The sequence below is a fragment of the Oncorhynchus keta genome, chromosome 2, assembly GCF_023373465.1.
Source record: "Oncorhynchus keta strain PuntledgeMale-10-30-2019 chromosome 2, Oket_V2, whole genome shotgun sequence".
NCBI lineage: Eukaryota > Metazoa > Chordata > Actinopteri > Salmoniformes > Salmonidae > Oncorhynchus > Oncorhynchus keta.
In genome coordinates, this window is record NC_068422.1 from 6,782,652 (window position 1) to 6,801,273 (window position 18,622).

The 18,622-nt window shown below is 43.8% G+C and overlaps 1 pseudogene; it reads left to right on the forward strand.

Moving 5' to 3' along the window:
* Positions 1–1,363: 1,363 nt before the first annotated feature.
* On the forward strand, positions 1,364–4,915 carry LOC118374341 (constitutive coactivator of peroxisome proliferator-activated receptor gamma-like; annotated as a pseudogene).
* The last annotated feature ends 13,707 nt before the right edge of the window (positions 4,916–18,622 follow it).

Consider the following 18,622-nt stretch of genomic DNA (forward strand, 5'->3'; position numbering starts at 1 on the left):
TAATTTTAAGTAGCCTACCGCGATATGCGCAATTGTTCATTTGGATCAATATTCAAAGTCATCAATATTATGACCTGCTGTTACAACTGTCTTGAAGAAATATGTTATTAGTTGAACAACAGACACCAGTGAACATAACGTACATGTCTTAACTTTTTGCTTTGCCAAATAGACACGCAGGCCATCGTTTCCCTCAGTGATATAACTGGACTGGAGTTCAGACAGAGGACCGAGCTTGTTTAGCGCGCTGAATCTCCACGCACATTTATTTTAGGACAATTAGTTTCTCGTCGGCGTCCTGTGTGATGCTGCAAAGTAATTGTGCTGTAATTGTGCTGATTACAATTATAAAGAATCTGTCGCGTGGCTCAAATGCCTGCCTCCAGATGATGGATATCAGCAGTGCAGCCTCACCACATGACGACAGAAACTCGATAGCAAATCATCTGCTCGCTTTGGCCCTGCCCCTATTTTAATGACAATACCGGTGTGATTACCTGTGATCCTATGAACGAGACGAGATTCATTTGTCTTCAAGAAGTCCGATTACTCCGGCCAGCTGCTCTGTGAGTGAACAAGGACCCATTTCAAAGAGGCCGTTCTTTGTGCCCTGTATGTTGTTGGGGTCAAGGGGGGATATTGGAGTAACTTTGCGTGTGTGTGCGCGCGTGCGCGTATTTGTGTGCATTCTTCAGGACTGGGTTTACTGCTGAGCCTCTAGAATTCTTTAGCAGAGTGGAAGGCAGTCGCGTGCTTTATGGAGAACATCTGCTTCTGTTTTAGGTGTCTTTTTCCTTGTGCGTCAAGCTTGGGTCCTAGAGGGGGTTGGGAAATATAAAAAAAAAAGTTATAGGTGATCAAACGGCAATAACAAGAAGAAGGCCACATGCTTACATAACCTATAGGCATAATATTCTATGAAAATCCTGATTCATTGGATTAGACCCATAGCCTAAGGTAGGCTGGAAAAGGTCTAATTCACTCCATTAAATTAGCAGGAAAGATTGTTGAGAATCATTTTGTATGCTCCAGCGTTTTTTGATTCGGAGTAGCTGCTGATGTGAATTCTTTGGAACCCTCTTCCCAATAACTAAAGGTCTGAAGTGTCTGGCATGTGCAAGATTGCTTTAGCACAGATTGGCAGATTCTTTTCATGTAAGAGCTTTTACTTTTTAGCAAACTTCATCCCTACCCCCATTAAACCACCTTCACTATTTCACCTTGGGGATGAGCTCCAGTGCTCGGATACCATCAGACCGTCATTATGAGCCCCTCACCCCCAATTCCAGAGCAAGGCAATCTGAATTACGGCACAACGCCATCCCACTGAATGGAGGATTTAACGGGGCGGTGCCCCTTTAGAATGGCTCCCCAGGTCCCTGGGAGCATCTGCCCAGAGATGACCAGATGTAGGCACCTGTGGTGACAGCCTGCATATGCTCCAACCTATTCACACTTTTCTAGTCACGGCCACAATAGAAGATTAAGCTTTGTGTGCACAGTATTATAACTCCTGGATCATCTATTTCTCAACAGCAGTAGGCTGAAATCTACTTTTTATTAGGCCTAGTTAACCAACTTCACTATTGAACTCTTTCTCCAACTTTATTTTCAAATGTTCAACAAATGATTAGGGTATGAAGTGTGACAACTTTTAGGCTATTTAGCAGCCAACCCGAGTCATAGCCTAGGCCCTAGGCTTAGTCCTTTTTATTAAACAGTTCAATCATTCTGTTACATTAGCTAGAATACGTCTCCCTGAAAAGCATGGCCAGAGTCACACTCAGTGCGCTTTGAAACTATTTTTCTGAATATTCTGTGAGCATTATACCTATTTAGTCAGTTATTAATTCACTTACATGACATACATTGACTGGTATTAGCCAGTGTTTTGTATCGCTCCGAGCCACTATTTAAAACATATATTTAATTTGTCTTTGTATAAGTTGGTATAAAAGGCTTGCAGTATTTCATGGAGAAATGTTGTCCAGAAACCTGTGGACCTCAGGATGGCATTGCAGCATGTGTGTGTGCAGGACAGCACACAGAGCAGCAGCACCACTCCTCCTACACTGGTGGTGGATGGCATGGCCTGTCTGAGGGACTGGTATGGTGGCCAATGGAAAGAGTTCATGTATTGCCTGGAGGAGTTTGTGGATGCCTTCACGAATGCAGGTATCTGACTTGTGTTTTTCTTTGACTGGGTAGTGGAAGAAGGCAAACAGGCAGAGTTGGTGAAACTGCAATTGAGGGTCAACGAGAAGGTTGCCAGAGTGTTCCACCATTTAAAGTGCCATCATCAACAGCCTGGCCGGTTGCTGTTCTGCCTCCCCTCAGCGCTGGCCACCTTATCTCGCTTTGCCCTCAAGTCTCTAGGCCAGGAAACCTGGTTCTCTGCCCGCGAGGACGACTATGAGATCGCCAGCTTTGCCCTCCGTCACAACTGTAGGGCATCCTGGGATGACACAGACTTCATCATCTTTGGCTCAGTCCCCTATCTGTCTGTGAGTCAGCTGAGTCTAGACACCATGACCACATGTTGATTTCCAGAGACATACTGTCCCACACCCTCCAGCTCCCTCTGCTCGTGTGTCTCCTTTGTAACGATGAGAGCAGTAGATGCAGCGGCCACGTAGTGATGCCCTGGCAGCTCACAGGACATCCACATCCTCCACAAGGTTAGAAAATGTATGCTGTATCAGATTCCATCAGTAACAACAATCTGTCCAGAGTGGGAACCCATGGTGTTAACTCTCTGCCTCTAACAGAATGAGATGTTCTGGACAAAGGAATACAGTACTATCTACTTCCTGGTCAAATGGGACATTAGTGACACCTCTCCTCGTAGAGGTTTCTGAAGAAGAGCTGCTTGTGTCTTTACAGCAGCGTTTCCCAAACTCGGTCCTCGGGACCCCAAGAGTTGTTTGTTTCATTTTTTGCCCTAACACTACACAGCTGATTCAAATGATCAAAGCTCTATGATTAGTTGATTATTACAAGCAACTGTGTAGTGCTAGGGCAAAAACCAAAATGTGCACCCCTGTCCCCCAGTTTGGGAAACCCTGCCTTAAGTCCTCCAGGGGAGAAACAGATGTAGATTGTTTCATTTTAATAAACTAGTAAAACAGGTTTCACTATGAAGTAAACAGAAATACAATGTACATCTTTGGATATATTTCTTGCCATTTTTATCATGCATCTTTTCTCAGCAGTGAGGGAATAGCTTGTCTTTCCTGGAAACCCACTGAAGGAGCCCAAATTAGTATCTCCCTTGCCGCTGGATGCCGCTGGTATGTTGTGAATTCTTAACATTAATTTAACAACGTGGAATAGGTGATTTCATATTCATGCAAAGTGCTGTAGATGGATTTCACCTTGAATTAATATTTTCCTTGCCAATGTGGAAAATCAGATTAAGATTTTATGGTCTGGGAAGGATTCCGAAACGATATGCCTCCACATCTCCACTTTCTTGGCAGTATTTGAGTTGGATTCATTCTCAGTGGAACATGGTCGCCTGGAAGGCTCTCTGATGGCTGTGCTGTGCCTTGCGACCTACACTGCCATGCAGGTGATTAAATACTATGTTTTAATGTCGTGTTTTTTTTGTCTGGTTATTTAGAAACACCTGTACTTCAGCCTCTCGTCTAAGTAGAGTGTTATCATGACTGAACAACATAGAAGCAGTTTCCCCTCTGGGGTTTTACAATGTTGTCTTTGGTCTAGTTCTTATTATTGACCTTTATTATGACAAGAGGGCTGGCATTATCACATACAGTAATTCAAATGTATCAAATTAACACTGGAGTCATAGATGTGCAGATGATGATGTGCAAATACAAATACTGGTGTGCAAAAGAGCGCAGACGGAGAAGGGCGACATCTTATGAGTTCCATCCTAACTTAGCTATATAGTGACTTGTATCGTGTTCATCTTAATTTTGTTTTACAGAAAGGTAATATTATCACATATGACCGCCAAGCACTTCTGGACATTAGATCGACACTTACAAACCTCGATTTCCACTTCAAAAGCGACTCAGCTGTGCCACTGTTCATTCCGGACCATATTAATTTGTTCCATGGCTACCTAAACAGTGCAGGCGTAGACGCGGGAGACGAGGTGGAGTCCTGGTAAAATTGAAAGAGAAAACCGAATGACTCACTCCTCCATTCTATTGATAAATGTCCAGTCACTCGAGAATAAGATGGATGAGCTTAGTTCGAGGGTCTCCTATTAGAGAGACTTGAAAAACTGCAATATATTATGTCTTACTGAAACATGGCTGAATGATGATGCTATGCACATAGTTCTCGGTGGATTCTCCATGCAGTGTCAGGATCATACTGTGGCTTCGGGGAAGTCAAAAGGACATGGAGTGTGTTTTTTCATAAATAACAACTGGTGTGCTGCTTCAAGTGTGAAGGAAAGCTCAAGCTTTTGCTCACCTTATATAGAATACCTCATGGTAAGCTGCAGACCATCTCATCCGTAATTATCACAGCTGTCGACATCCCTTCACAAGCCAACACCACTCTGGCACTTAACGAACTGTATCGGGCTATAAACAAACAACTAACCGCTCACCCAGAGGCAGCGTTTCTGGTGGGCAGAGACTTTAACGCAGAGCGACATAAAACCCGTCCTACCTCCGTCCTGACATATTGCCAAGGCTGGTTGGTTGGGTCGAGAACAGGAACATCCCCCAAGTCTTCCAGGAGCATCCTACGAGCTCCATTCACCAGGGAAGGGGAGCCCACTTTGGGGAGGGATTCCTGCGACACTTCCACCAGACTAGAGCGGCGTCTGGCTACTTGGGTAGAAGAAAAAGAAAAACCAGGCAGGCGTGGATTCCCCAGCAGCTTGTGTCGGTTCGCTACTTGTTTTCTAAGAGTAGCCACTTCGCCCCTGTAGTCCTCTGCATGCAAACAGTTGCTACATTGAAAGTCAGAGTGGTCCACATTGTCCCGGAATAAAGCAAAGTTAATACAGCTCCTGCAGCATTGAGAACATTCAATAGCGACCTCCATTTGAGACTGCCAGCTAGGCTAGCTGGGTTTCCGTGTTTCTCTCTTTACATGGAATCTGCGGGAACCCAGGTCAGATAGTAGAGTTCACAGTCACTGAGCCCAACTGTTACGCAGGATCCAAAATTAAAATGAAAAGTATATAAAATCACACTGTCAAAAACAATGAACCGATAAACTGAGGTCTCTCGTTTAGTGTTCCGATGCTCGTTGTATGTTTATTTAAACATTTTTTATTTCACCTTTATTTAACCAGGTAGGCCAGTTGAGAACAAGTTCTAATTTCAACTGTGACCTGGCCAAGATAAAGCAAAGCAGTGCGACACAAACAACAACACAGAGTTACACATGGAATAAACAAACATACAGTCAATAACACAATAGAAAAAAGTCTATATACAGTGTGTGCAAATGGCGTGAGCAGGTAAGGCAATAAATAGGAGTAAGTAATTAAAATGTATCAAATTAACACTGGAGTGATAGATGTGCAGATGATGATGTGCAAATAGAAATACTGGTGTTCAGAAGAGCAAAAAGTAAATAAAAACAATATGGGGATGCGGTAGGTAGATTGGATGGGCTATTTACAGATGGGCTGTGTACAGCTGCAGTATGTGGTAGGGCTTGTAGACAATAACAGATTACAAAGGGAAACCCAGCCATAAGATGCTTAGCGATGCAGAATTCTCAAATTATCTAAATGCTTGTTTTTTCTCTCACTTCAAGGAATATAGCACTGTGCCTTGCATTAAACCTCCTGTTTTTCCAGATGACTGTGATCTTGGTCACCATGGCCAATGTGAGCTAAACCTTTAAACAGGTTAACAATCACAAGGCCGGAGTAGACTGAATACCAGGACGCGTACTCAAACATTTTCAATCTCCCCTTGTCCCTGTCTGTAATCCCAACATGTTTTAAGCTGACCACCATTGTCCGTGTTTCCAAGAGCTCCAAGGTAATCTGCCAAATGGCTCTCGCCCTGTAGCACTCACATCTGTAATTATGAAGTGCTTTGAAAAGATGGTCATGGCTCACATCAACACCATCGTCCTAGAGACCCACTCCAATTTGCATACCACTCCAACAGATCCACAGATGACTCAATCTCAACTGCATTTTACACTGAACTCTCCTACCTGGACAAGAAGGGAAATAACTATGTTAGAATGCTGTTCATAGACTTCAGCTCAGAGTTCAACACCATAGTCCCTCCAAGATCAGGGACCCTGGGACTGAACACCCTCACTCTGCAACTAGATACTGGACTTCCTGGCGGGGCCAGCCCAGGGTAGTGAGGGTAGGCAACAACACCTCTGCCACGCTGACCCTCAACACGGGGCCCCTCAGGGGTGTATGCTTAGTCCCCCTTTTCACCTACAACTTTGTGGCCAAGCACAACTGATCACCGATGCCGATGAGTCAGTCTAAAGGGAGCAAGTCAGAGACTTAGCAATGTGGTACCAGGACAACAACCTCTCCCTCAAAGTCAGTAAGACCAAGTAGCTGATTGTGTACTATAGGAGAATGAGGGGAGAGCAAGTTCCCATCCACATCGACAGGTCTGTTGTGGAGCGGGTCGAGAGCTTAAGTTCCTTGGCAACCACATCACATCCTACAAACTAAGCTTGATGCCCTCAATCTTACACAAATTATCAATGAACCTACCAGGTACAACCCCAAATCAGTAAACATGGGCACCCTCATAGATGTCATCCTAACTAATTCGCCCTCCAAATACACCTCTGCTGTTTTCAATCAAGATCTCAGCGATCACTGCCTCATTGCCTGCCTCCGTAATGGGTCTGCGACCAAACAACCACCCCTCACCACTGTCAAACGCTCCCTGAAACACTTCTGCGAGCAGGCCTTTCTAATCGACCTGTCCGGGGTATCCTGGAATGACATTGACGTCATCCCATCAGTAGATGATGCCTGGCTATTCTTTAAAAGTGCCTTCCTCACCATCTTAAATAAGCATGCCCCTTTCAAAAAATGTAGAACTAGGAATAAATATAGTCCTTGGTTCACACCAGACCTGTCTGCCCTTGACCAGCACAAAAACATCCTGTGGCGTTCTGCATTAGCATCGAATAGCCCCCGTGATATGCAACTTTTCAGGGAAGTTCGGACCAAATATACACAGGCAGTTAGAAAAGCCAAGCTTTTTCAAACAGAAATTTGCATCCTGTAGTACTAACTCAAAAAAGTTCTGGGACACTGTAAAGTCCATGGAGAATAAGAGCACCTCCTCCCAGCTGCCCACTGCTCTGAGGCTAGGAAACACTGTCACCACCGATAAATCCACTATAATTGAGAATTTCAGTAAGCATTTCTCTACGTCTGGCCATGCTTTCCAAATGGCTACCCCTACCCCGGTCAACTGCCCTGCACCCTCCACAGCAACCCGCCAAAGCCTCCACCATTTCTCCTTTACCCAAATCCAGATAGCCGATGTTCTGAAAGAGCTGCAAAATCTGGACCCCTACAAATCAGCCAGGCTAGACAATCTGGACCCTCTCTTTCTAAAATTATCTGCCGAAATTGTTGCAACCCCTATTACGAGCCTGTTCAACTTCTCTTTCGTATCGTCTGAGATTCCCAAAGATTGGAAAGCTGCCGTGGTCATCCCCCTCTTCAAAGGGGATAACACTCTAGACCCAAACTGCTACAGACCTATATCTATCCTACCCTGTCTTTCTAAGGTCTTCGAAAGCCAAGTTAACAAACAGATTACTGACCATTTTGAATCCCATCATACCTTCTCCGCTATGCAATCTGGTTTCAGAGCTGGTCACGCTCAAGGTTCTAAACGACATCATAACCACCATCGATAAGAGACATTACTCTGCAGCCGTATTCATCGACCTGGCCAAGGCTTTCGACTCTGTCGATCACAACATTCTTATTGGCAGACTTGACAGCCTTGGTTTCTCAAATGATTGCCTCGTCTGGTTTACCAACTACTTCTCTAATAGAGTTCAGTGTGTCAAATCCGAGGGCCTGTTGTCTGGACCTCTGACAGTCTCTATGGGTGTGCCACAGGGTTCAATTCTCGGGCCGACTCTCTTTTCTGTATACATCAATGATGTTACTCTTGCTGCTGGTGATTCTCTGATCCACATCTACACAGACGACACCATTCTGTATACTTCTGGCCCTCCTTGGACACTGTGTTAACTAACCTCCAGACGAGCTTCAATGCCATACAACTCTCCTTACGTGGCCTCCAGCTGCTCTTAAACGCAAGTAAAACTAAATGCATGCTTTTCAATCGATCGCTGCCTGCACCTGCTCGCCCGTCCAGCATCACTACTCTGGACGGCTCTGACTTAGAATACGTGGACAACTACAAATACCTGGGTGTCTGGTTAGACTGTAAACTCTCCTTCCAGACTCACATTAAGCATCTCCAATCCAAAATTAAATCTAGAATCGGCTTCCTATATCACAATAAAGCATCCTTCACTCATGCTGCCAAACATACCCTCGTAAAACTGACCATCCTACCGATCCTTGACTTCGGTGATGTCATCTATAAAATAGCCTCCAAAGCTCTACTCAACAAACTGGATGCAGTCTATCACAGTGCCATCCGTTTTGTCACTAAAGCCCCATACACTACCCACCATTGCGACCTGTACGCTCTCGTTGGTTGGCCCTCGCTTCATACTCGTCGCCAAACCCACTGGCTATAGGTTATCTACAAGTCTCTGCTAGGTAAAGCCCCGCCTTATCTCAGCTCACTGGTCACCATATCAGCACCCACTCGTAGCACGCGCTCCAGCAGGTATATCTCACTGGTCACCCCCAAAGCCAATTCCTCCTTTGGTCGTCTTTGCTTCCAGTTCTCTGCTGGAACGAATTGCAAAAATCTCTGAAGCTGGAGACTCACATCTCCCTCACTAGCTTTAAGCACCAGCTGTCAGAGCAGTTTACAGATCACTGCACCTGTACTATCTGTAAACAGCCCATCTATCTACCTATCTCATCCCCATACTGGTATTTATTTATTTTGCTCCTTTGCACCCCAGTATCTCTACCTGCACATTCATCTTCTGCCGATCTATCATTCCAGTGTTTAATTGCTATATTGTAATTACTTTGCCACCATGACCTATTTATTTCCTTAACTTACCTCATTTGCACTCACTGTATTTAGACTTTTTGTTTTCTTTTGTTCTACTGTATTATTGACTGTATGTTTTGTTTATTCCATGTGTAACTCTGTGTTGTTGTATGTGTCGAATTGCTACGCTTTATCTTGGCCAGGTCGCAGTTGCAAAAGAGAACTTGTTCTCAACTAGCCTACCTGGTTAAATAGAGTTGAAATAAAATAAAAACTAAGGACATAACATGGTCCACACACACCTCCACAGTCAAATGCAAATTAATTACTTAAAAATCATACAATGTGATATTCTGGATTTTTGATAGTTGAAGTGTACCTATGATAAAAATGACAGACCTCTACATGCTTTGTAAGTAGGAAAACCTGCAAAATCGGCAGTGTATCAAATACTTGTTCTCCCCACTGTACACACCATATACACACTCACTCCCACACAAAACCCTCACACATTCACATAGCACAAACATGCACACTGACACAACACAAACACATACACATTACACACACACTTTTACACTCATCATTTGCTGCTGCTACACTGTTCTTTATTTTACTCTTATTATTATCTATCCTGATGCCTAGTCACTTTACCCTGCCTTCATGTACATATCTACCTCAAATACCTTATTATTATCTATCCTGATGCCTAGTCACTTTACCCTGCCTTCATGTACATATCTACCTCAAATACCTTATTATTATCTATCCTGATGCCTAGTCACTTTACCCTGCCTTCATGTACATATCTACCTCAAATACCTTATTATTATCTATCCTGATGCCTAGTCACTTTACCCTGCCTTCATGTACATATCTACCTCAAATAACTTATTATTATCTATCCCGATGCCTAGTCACTTTACCCTGCCTTCATGTACATATCTACCTCAAACAACTTATTATTATCTATCCCGATGTCTAGTCACTTTACCCTGCCTTCATGTACATATCTACCTCAAATAACTTATTATTATCTATCCTGATGCCTAGTCACTTTACCCTGCCTTCATGTACATATCTACCTCAAATAACTTATTATTATCTATCCGGATGTCTAGTCACTTTACCCTGCCTTCATGTACATATCTACCTCAAATACCTTATTATTATCTATCCTGATGCCTAGTCACTTTACCCTGCCTTCATGTACATATCTACCTCAAATACCTTATTATTATCTATCCTGATGCCTAGTCACTTTACCCTGCCTTCATGTACATATCTACCTCAAATACCTTATTATTATCTATCCTGATGCCTAGTCACTTTACCCTGCCTTCATGTACATATCTACCTCAAATAACTTATTATTATCTATCCCGATGCCTAGTCACTTTACCCTGCCTTCATGTACATATCTACCTCAAACAACTTATTATTATCTATCCCGATGTCTAGTCACTTTACCCTGCCTTCATGTACATATCTACCTCAAATAACTTATTATTATCTATCCTGATGCCTAGTCACTTTACCCTGCCTTCATGTACATATCTACCTCAAATAACTTATTATTATCTATCCGGATGTCTAGTCACTTTACCCTGCCTTCATGTACATATCTACCTCAAATACCTTATTATTATCTATCCTGATGCCTAGTCACTTTACCCTGCCTTCATGTACATATCTACCTCAAATACCTTTTTATTATCTATCCTGATGCCTAGTCACTTTACCCTGCCTTCATGTACATATCTAACTCATATACCTCGTACCTCATTGATATGGCACTTGTCCTCCCTGTATATTGCCTCACATTGATCTGCATTGTTGGTTCAGGGCTCGTAAGAAAGCATTTCACTGTAGAGTCTACACCAGTTGTATTCGGAAGCATGTGACAAATAATATTTTGATTTCATTTGAGGTAATTTACCCCTGATGCTCTGACTGAAACTCGATGGCTCATTTTCTCCGTGGTTCTCTCTTCGACAATGAAGCTACAGAATTTTCACAAAAGTATGTGGACACCCCTTCAAAATAGTGGATTCTGCTATTTCAGCTATTTCCATTGCTGACAGGTGTATAACATTGAGCACACAGCCATGCAATCTTCATAGACAAACATTACTGAAGAGCTCAGTGACTTTGAACGTGGCAACATCATATGATGCCACCTTTCTAACAAGTCAGTCTGTCAAATGTCTGCCCAGCTAGAGCTGCCCCTGTCAACTGTAAGTGCTGTTATTGTGAAGTGGAAACGTCTAGGAGCAACAATGGCTCAGCCACGAAGTTAGGCCACACAAGATTTAAAAAATCGTCTGTCCTCGGTTGCAACACTCAGGACCGAGTTCCAAACTGCCTTTGGAAGCAACGTCAGCACAATAACTCTTTGTCGGGAGCTTCATGAAATGGGTTTCCATGGCCGAACAGCCGCACACAGCCTAAGATCACCATGTGCAATACCAAGTGTTGACTGGAGTGGTGTAAAGCTCACCGCCATTGAAATCTGGAGCAGTGGAAACACGTTCTCTGGAGTGATGAATCACACTTCACCATGTGGAAGTCCGAGGGACAAATCTGGGTTTGGCAGATGATAGGAGAACGCTACCTGCCACAAATGCATAGTGCCAACTGTAAAGTTTGGTGGAGATTGAATACTGTTCAGGGTAATGTTTCCATTACCCTTAGACTGGAACACTTCTCATGCTTGTTTTTATGTGGGTCACCTCTCCTTGGAAGACATAGATGCATATCTCAGCCAAGCTATCTGCGTCAGTACATATCCTATGCAAGGCTGAGTGCGATACACTAGTGTCTCTGACATAAACCCGTTATATGGGGTTTATAGAATCTTCCTAAAGTGGTTATCATATTTGGGAAAGTGTCAGATATAAAGACCTGTTACTTATGTTGTTGTACATTTTCTTATAAATTATTTGTGTAGCAAATGCCGACCTGTTGCACCCTCAACAACCACTGTGATTATTATTATTTGACCCTGCTGGTCATCTATGAACATTTGAACATCTTGGCCATGTTATTATCTCTAACCAGCACAGCCAGAAGAGGACTGGCCACCCCTCATAGCCTGGTTCCTCTCTAGGTTTCTTCCTAGGTTCTGGCCTTTCTAGAGAGTTTTTCCTAGCTACCGTGCTTCTACACCTACATTGCTTGCTGTTTGGGGTTTTAGGCTGGGTTTCTGTACCGCACTTTGTGACATCAGCTAATGTAAGAAGGGCTTTATAAATACAATTGATTGATTCAGTGACCTTTCTTTTGTGGAAAAACTTAAGATAGTTGGAAAGCTTTTGGAAAGATTTTCGGAACACATAGTAGTCTTTCCGGTATAGGCACTGCATCTTTATCTTACTCATCTAAGTTAAACATTTTCTGGAGTGATGAATCACACTCACCATATGGAAGTCCAACGGACAAATCTGGGTTTGGTGGATGACAGGAGAATGCTACCTGTCCTAATGCAACCACACCCAGGACAACAACAAGAGAATGCTACCTGTCCTAATGCAACCACACCCAGGACAACAACAAGAGAACGGGGCTGGGAGAATAGTCAAGAAGCCATTTTTCCACAATATAGTAAGTCCCACAGAAGAAACTCAGTTGACTCTTTCTCAATATGCAAGAAGATGTAGCAGCTTAAACTGCTGAGAGGGGATAGTTTTGGGGCGCATTGCGACATTCCTGCTCAAACTGCTCTAACTGTGGTCTGAACCTGAGAATGATGCTCTGGCGACGGACTCCAAGCTGTCCCCGACACTAACCACAGTGGCTATTTGCACCTCCCCACCCTACTTTAAACCCTACTACGCCTGCTATTTCTGCCCCAGCCGCCCAGAGTGGCCGGCGGTTATCTTGGGCCCGGGTTGATAGAGGCTCCCTACGGTAGAGATAATGGATGATAGCAGCGACAAATTAGAGCCTGGTGGGAGACATCCAGAAAGCCACATCCTGATTTACGGTGCTTCCATAGCATCCTCCCAGCGTCCCCCCTAAAGCTCTTGTCAGTCAGTTTCTCTGGTCTTGCCAAATCACTGCATGTTTTTGTTGTTGTTTGTTTTGGGTTAATATTTAATATTTCAGATTGTGGCTTCTAACAATGTAATAATTTTCAATTCCCCATATATATTTTTTGTAAATATATATATGTATGTTATTTGAAATAGATATTTATACTATATATTATTATATATATTTTCCTTGCCCTGACCTGAGTTATCTATGTTTTATGTATTATTTTGATCAGGTTAGGGTGTGACGAGGGTGGGTATGTGTGTTTTTGTCCTGTCTAGGGTTTTTGTATATCTATGGGTTTTTGTATGTCTAGGTAATGTAGGTCTATGGTGGCCTGAATTGGTTCCCAATCAGAGGCAGCTGTTTATCGTTGTCTCTGATTGGGGATCCTATTTGGGTTGCCATTTTGGTTTTGTGGGTTTTTGTCTATGTGTAGTTGCATGTCAGCATTCGTTGGAGTAGCTTCAAGGTCGTTTTTTGTTTTGGTATTTTGTTTAGTGTTCTTCGTTAATTAAAGATGATGTATTCGTATCACGCTGCGCCTTGGTCTCCTCACTATGACGAACGTGGCACATATTCCATCCAATTCACTTTATTTGTATAATATATTTGACTTGATCTTTCTTGAATATGTTCCTCCAGTTCTTTTAGTTTTTCCTGTAACTTATTCTGTGCCTCACTGGTACAGTTTCAATTGCTATCTGTACTGTTAGTCCCTCTATTTCCTTTGTTAATATGAACTCTTGACCTAAATTGCTGTTTTAAAGTTGAGTATTAAATTGTATTGCCTCAATGCACATTTAAAAGTATTCCATACAATAAGGGGATCTGCAGTACTTTTTCATGCCACTATAGGTGTAAGTCTGTCGAATGAAGAGAGTCAGACCGAAATGCAGCGTGTAGGTTACAAGAAATAACTGATATAAGAAAACAACAAATGAAACGTGAAACTAATTACAGCCTATCTGGTGACTACAACACAGAGACAGGAACAAACACCGCTCACAGACCGAGCAGTGTGTAAACTGGCAGGATCTAAAGGAGGACGTTATGGACGGTAGAGGCATGGATTATACACAGGTGGGCGGCCGACCCAGAGCGAGTGCAGGAGCCCGCCTGGGATTCCCTACAGCAATGCGAAGAGGGCTATAGACGTATGGAGTCGAAAAGGAGAACACGGCGACGCAGAACGAAAAACGAAAGTAACGGGGGAGAGCGCAGAGAGAGAGTGGCTGAGTCAGGAGTCAGACCTGAGCCTACTCTCCCTGTTAATCGTGAAGAGCAGTTGCAGTGGGAGAGGCTGCACCACTTGGAGATTTGGACATGGGAGGAGGAATTAGATGGTAAAGGACCCTGGGCGCAGCCGGGAGAATATCGCAGTCCCAAGGAAGAAATAGACGAGGCTAAAGCGGAAAGGCGCAGGTATGAGGAGGCAGCACGGCGACGCGGTTGGAAACCAGAAAAACAGCCCAAAAAATGTATTGGGGGGGGGCTAGAAGGGAGAATAGTTATGCCAGGTAGGAGACCTGCGCATACTCCGTGTGCTCACCGTTGGGCTAGAGAGACCTGGCAGGCACCGTGTTATGCTATGGAGCGCACGGTGTTTTCAGTGCGGGAGCATAGCCCGGTGCGGCACATACCAGCCCTTCCTATTGGCCGGGCTAGAGTGGGCATCGAGCCAGGTAAGCTTGGGCAGGCTCACCTGCACGGTCCGGTCTATCCAGAGCCACCTCTACACACCAGTCCTCCGGTAGCAGCTCCCCGCACCAGGCTTCCTGTGCGTGTCCTCGATCCAGTACCACCAGTTCCAGCACCATGCACCAGGCCTCCAGTGCGCCTCGCCTGTTCAGCGCAGCCAGCGCTTTTCTCCTCTCCTGCGCTGTTGGAGTCTCCCGCCTGTTTAGCGCAGCCAGAGCCTTTCTCCTCTCCTGCGCTGCCGGAGTCTCCCGTCTGCCCAGCGCCGCCAGACAACCAGTCTCTTCCAGATCTCCCCGACAACCAGTCTCTTCCAGATCTCCCCGACAACCAGTCTCTTCCAGATCTGCCCGACAACCAGTCTCTTCCAGATCTGCCCGACAACCAGTCTCTTCCAGATCTGCCCGACAACCAGTCTCTTCCAGATCTGCCAGACAACCAGTCTCTTCCAGATCTCCCAGACAACCAGTCTCTTCCAGATCTCCCCGACAACCAGTCTCTTCCAGATCTGCCCGACAACCAGTCTCTTCCAGATCTGCCAGACAACCAGTCTCTTCCAGATCTGCTTGTCAACCTGAATCTTCCAGATCTGCTTGTCAACCTGAATCTTCCAGTTCCACCAGCCAGCCAGGATTTACCGGAGCCTACTACCTGCCTGAGCTTCCTCTCAGTACTGAGTTTCCTCTCAGTACTGAGCTTCCTCTCAGTACTGGGCTTCCTCTCAGTACCGGGCTTCCCCTCAGTACCGGGATGCTTCTGTCCCGAGCTGCCCCTCAGTCCCGGGCTGCCCCTCTGTCCCGAGATGCCCCTCTGTCCTGAGATGCCCCTCTGTCCTGAGATGCCCCTCTGTCCTGAGATGCCCCTCTGTCACGAGCTGCTCCTCAGTTATGTGGGGATCTGGGTGAGGACTATTAGACCATGGTCGGCGGAGAAGGTGGATTATCCCAGGACGCGAAGGGGAGGAACTAGGACATTTATGGAGTAGGGTCCACGTCCTGAGCCAGAACCGCCACCATGGACAGACGCCCACCCGGACCCTCCCTATGCTCTTGAGGTGCGTCCGGGAGTCCGCACCTTAGGGGGGTTCTGTCACGCCTTGGTCATTGTATTTTGTGTTTTTGGTATATGTTTGGGTAGGCCAGGGTGTGACATGGGTTTATATGTTGTGTTTCATATTGGGGTTTGTATTAATTGGGATTGTGTATGATTAGGGGTGTGTCTAGTTAGGCTTGGCTGCCTAGGGCGATTCTCAATTGGAGTCAGGTGATTCTTGTTGTCTCGGATTGGGAACCGTATTTAGGTAGCCTGAGTTCGCGTTGTATTTTGTGGGTGTTTGTTCCTGTCTCTGTGTTGTAGTCACCAGATAGGCTGTAATAGGTTTCACGTTCCGTTTGTTGTTTTCGTATTTCAGTTATTTCATGTACCGTTTTCTTTCATTAAAGGCATGAGTAACCTACACGCTGCATTTCGGTCCTACTCTCTTCATTCAACAGACGAACGTCGTTACAATAGGTAAGTGAACTCTTTGGAATTACCTGGATTTCTGCATAAATTGGTAATCAAATTTGATCTGATCTTCATCTAAGTCACAACAATATACAAACAGTGTGTTTAAACTAATAACACACAAATTATTGTATATATATTGAATACATCATTAAAACATTCAGTGTCGGTTGGAAAAAGTATGCGAATCCCTAGGCTAATGACTAATTGGAGTCAGGAGTCAGCTAACCTGAAGTCCAATCAATGAGACGAGATTGGAGATGTTGGTTAGACCTGCCTTTCCCTATAAAAACACTATTCACAAGGAGCATTTCCTGACAAAAGAGATCTCAGAAGACCTAAGATTAAGATTTGTTGACTTTCATAAAGCTGGAAAGGATTACAAAAGTATCTCTAAAAGCCTTGATGTTCATCAGTCCACGGTAAGACAAATTGTCTATAAATGGAGAAAGTTCAGCACTGTTGCTACTCTCCCTAGCAGTGGCTGTCCTGCAAAGAGCACAGTGCAGAATGCTCAGTGAGGTTAAGAAGAATCCTAGAGTGCCTGATAAAGACTTACAGAAATCTCTGGAACATGCTAACATCTCTGTTGATGAGTCTATGATACGTAAAACACGAAACAAGAATGGTGTTCATGGGAGAACACCACGGAAGAAGCCAATGCTGTTCAAAAAAACATTGCTATGTGAAGTTTGGAAAAGTGCACCTGGATGTTCCACAGCGCTACTAGCAAAATATTCTGTGAACTGATGAAACTACAGTTTGAGTTGATTGGAAGGAACAAACAACACTATGTGTGAAGAAAAAAGGCACAGTATACCCACATAAAAACCTTATCCCAACTGGAAAGTATGGTGGAGGGAGCATCATGGTTTGGGGCTGCCTCAGGGCCTGGACAACTTGCTATCATCGACGGAAAAATAAATTCCCAAGTTTATCAAGACATTTTGCAGGGATTGTTAGGCTATCTGTCCACCAATTGAAGCTCAACAGAAGTTGGCCGACGCAACAGGACAACGACCCAAAACACAGAAGTAAATCAACAACAGAATGGCTTCAACAGAAGAAAAGCCAGAGTTCTGACTTCATCCCGATTGAGATACTGTGGTATGACCTCAAGAGAGCAGTTCACACCAGACATCCAAAGAATTTTGCTAAACTGAAACATTTTTCTAAAGTGGAATGGTCCAAAATTCCTCCTGACCGTTGTGCTGGTCTGATCCGCAACTACAGAAAACATTTGGTTGAGGTTGTTGCTGCCAAAGGAGTGTCAACCAGTTATTAAATCCAATTGTTTACATACTGCACTGTGAATGTTTACACAATGTGTTCAATAAAGACATGAAAATGTATAATTGTTTGTGTTTTTAGTTTACGCAGACTGTGTTTGTCTATTGTTGTGACCTTAGATGAAGATCAGATCAAATTGTATGACTAATTTATGGAGTAATCCAATTTATGCAGAAATCCATTGTTCACATACTTTTTCTTGCCACTGTATGTTATGTAGGAAAAAGTAAGTTATACATTCTTCTTAGTTAAAAACAAGTTGTCATCCAATAGGCTTTGATTTAATTTCCAATATCCTCGCCAACGTGGAAATTCTTTAAGAGTAATGTATATGCCAATTATTTTATGGTCCGACCGCATTATGTTCCCTGTCAAACTTTTTAAACGTTTGGTACCAGCGAGAATGACATAAGAAAGTAGTCAAGACACCTACCTTGATTGAGCCTCTGCCATAAACAGTACCAGTCAAAAGGTTGAACACACCTACTCCTTCCAGGGTTTTTATTTATTTTTTACTATGTTCTACATTGTAGAATAATAGTGAAGACACAACTGTGAAATAACACATCTGGAATCATGTAGTAACCAAAAAAGTGTTAAATAAATACAAATATATTTGAGATTCTTCAAAGGAGCCACCCTCTGCCTTGATGACAGCTTTGCACACTCTTGGCATTCTCTCAACCACCTAATCACCTGGAATACATTTCAGTTAACAGGTGTGTCTTGTTAAAAGTACATTTGTGGCATTTCTTTCCTTCTTAATGCCTTTGAGCCAATCAGTTGTGCTGTGACAATGTAGTGGTGGTATACAGAAGATCGCCCTATTTGGTAAAAGACCAAGTCCATATTATGGCAAGAACAGCTCAAATATGCAAAGAGAAATGACAGGCCATAATTTCTTTAAGACATGAAGGTCAGTCAATCTGGAAATTTCAAGAACTTTGAAAGTTTCTTCAAGTGCAGTGTCAAAAACCATCAAGCGCTATGATAAAACT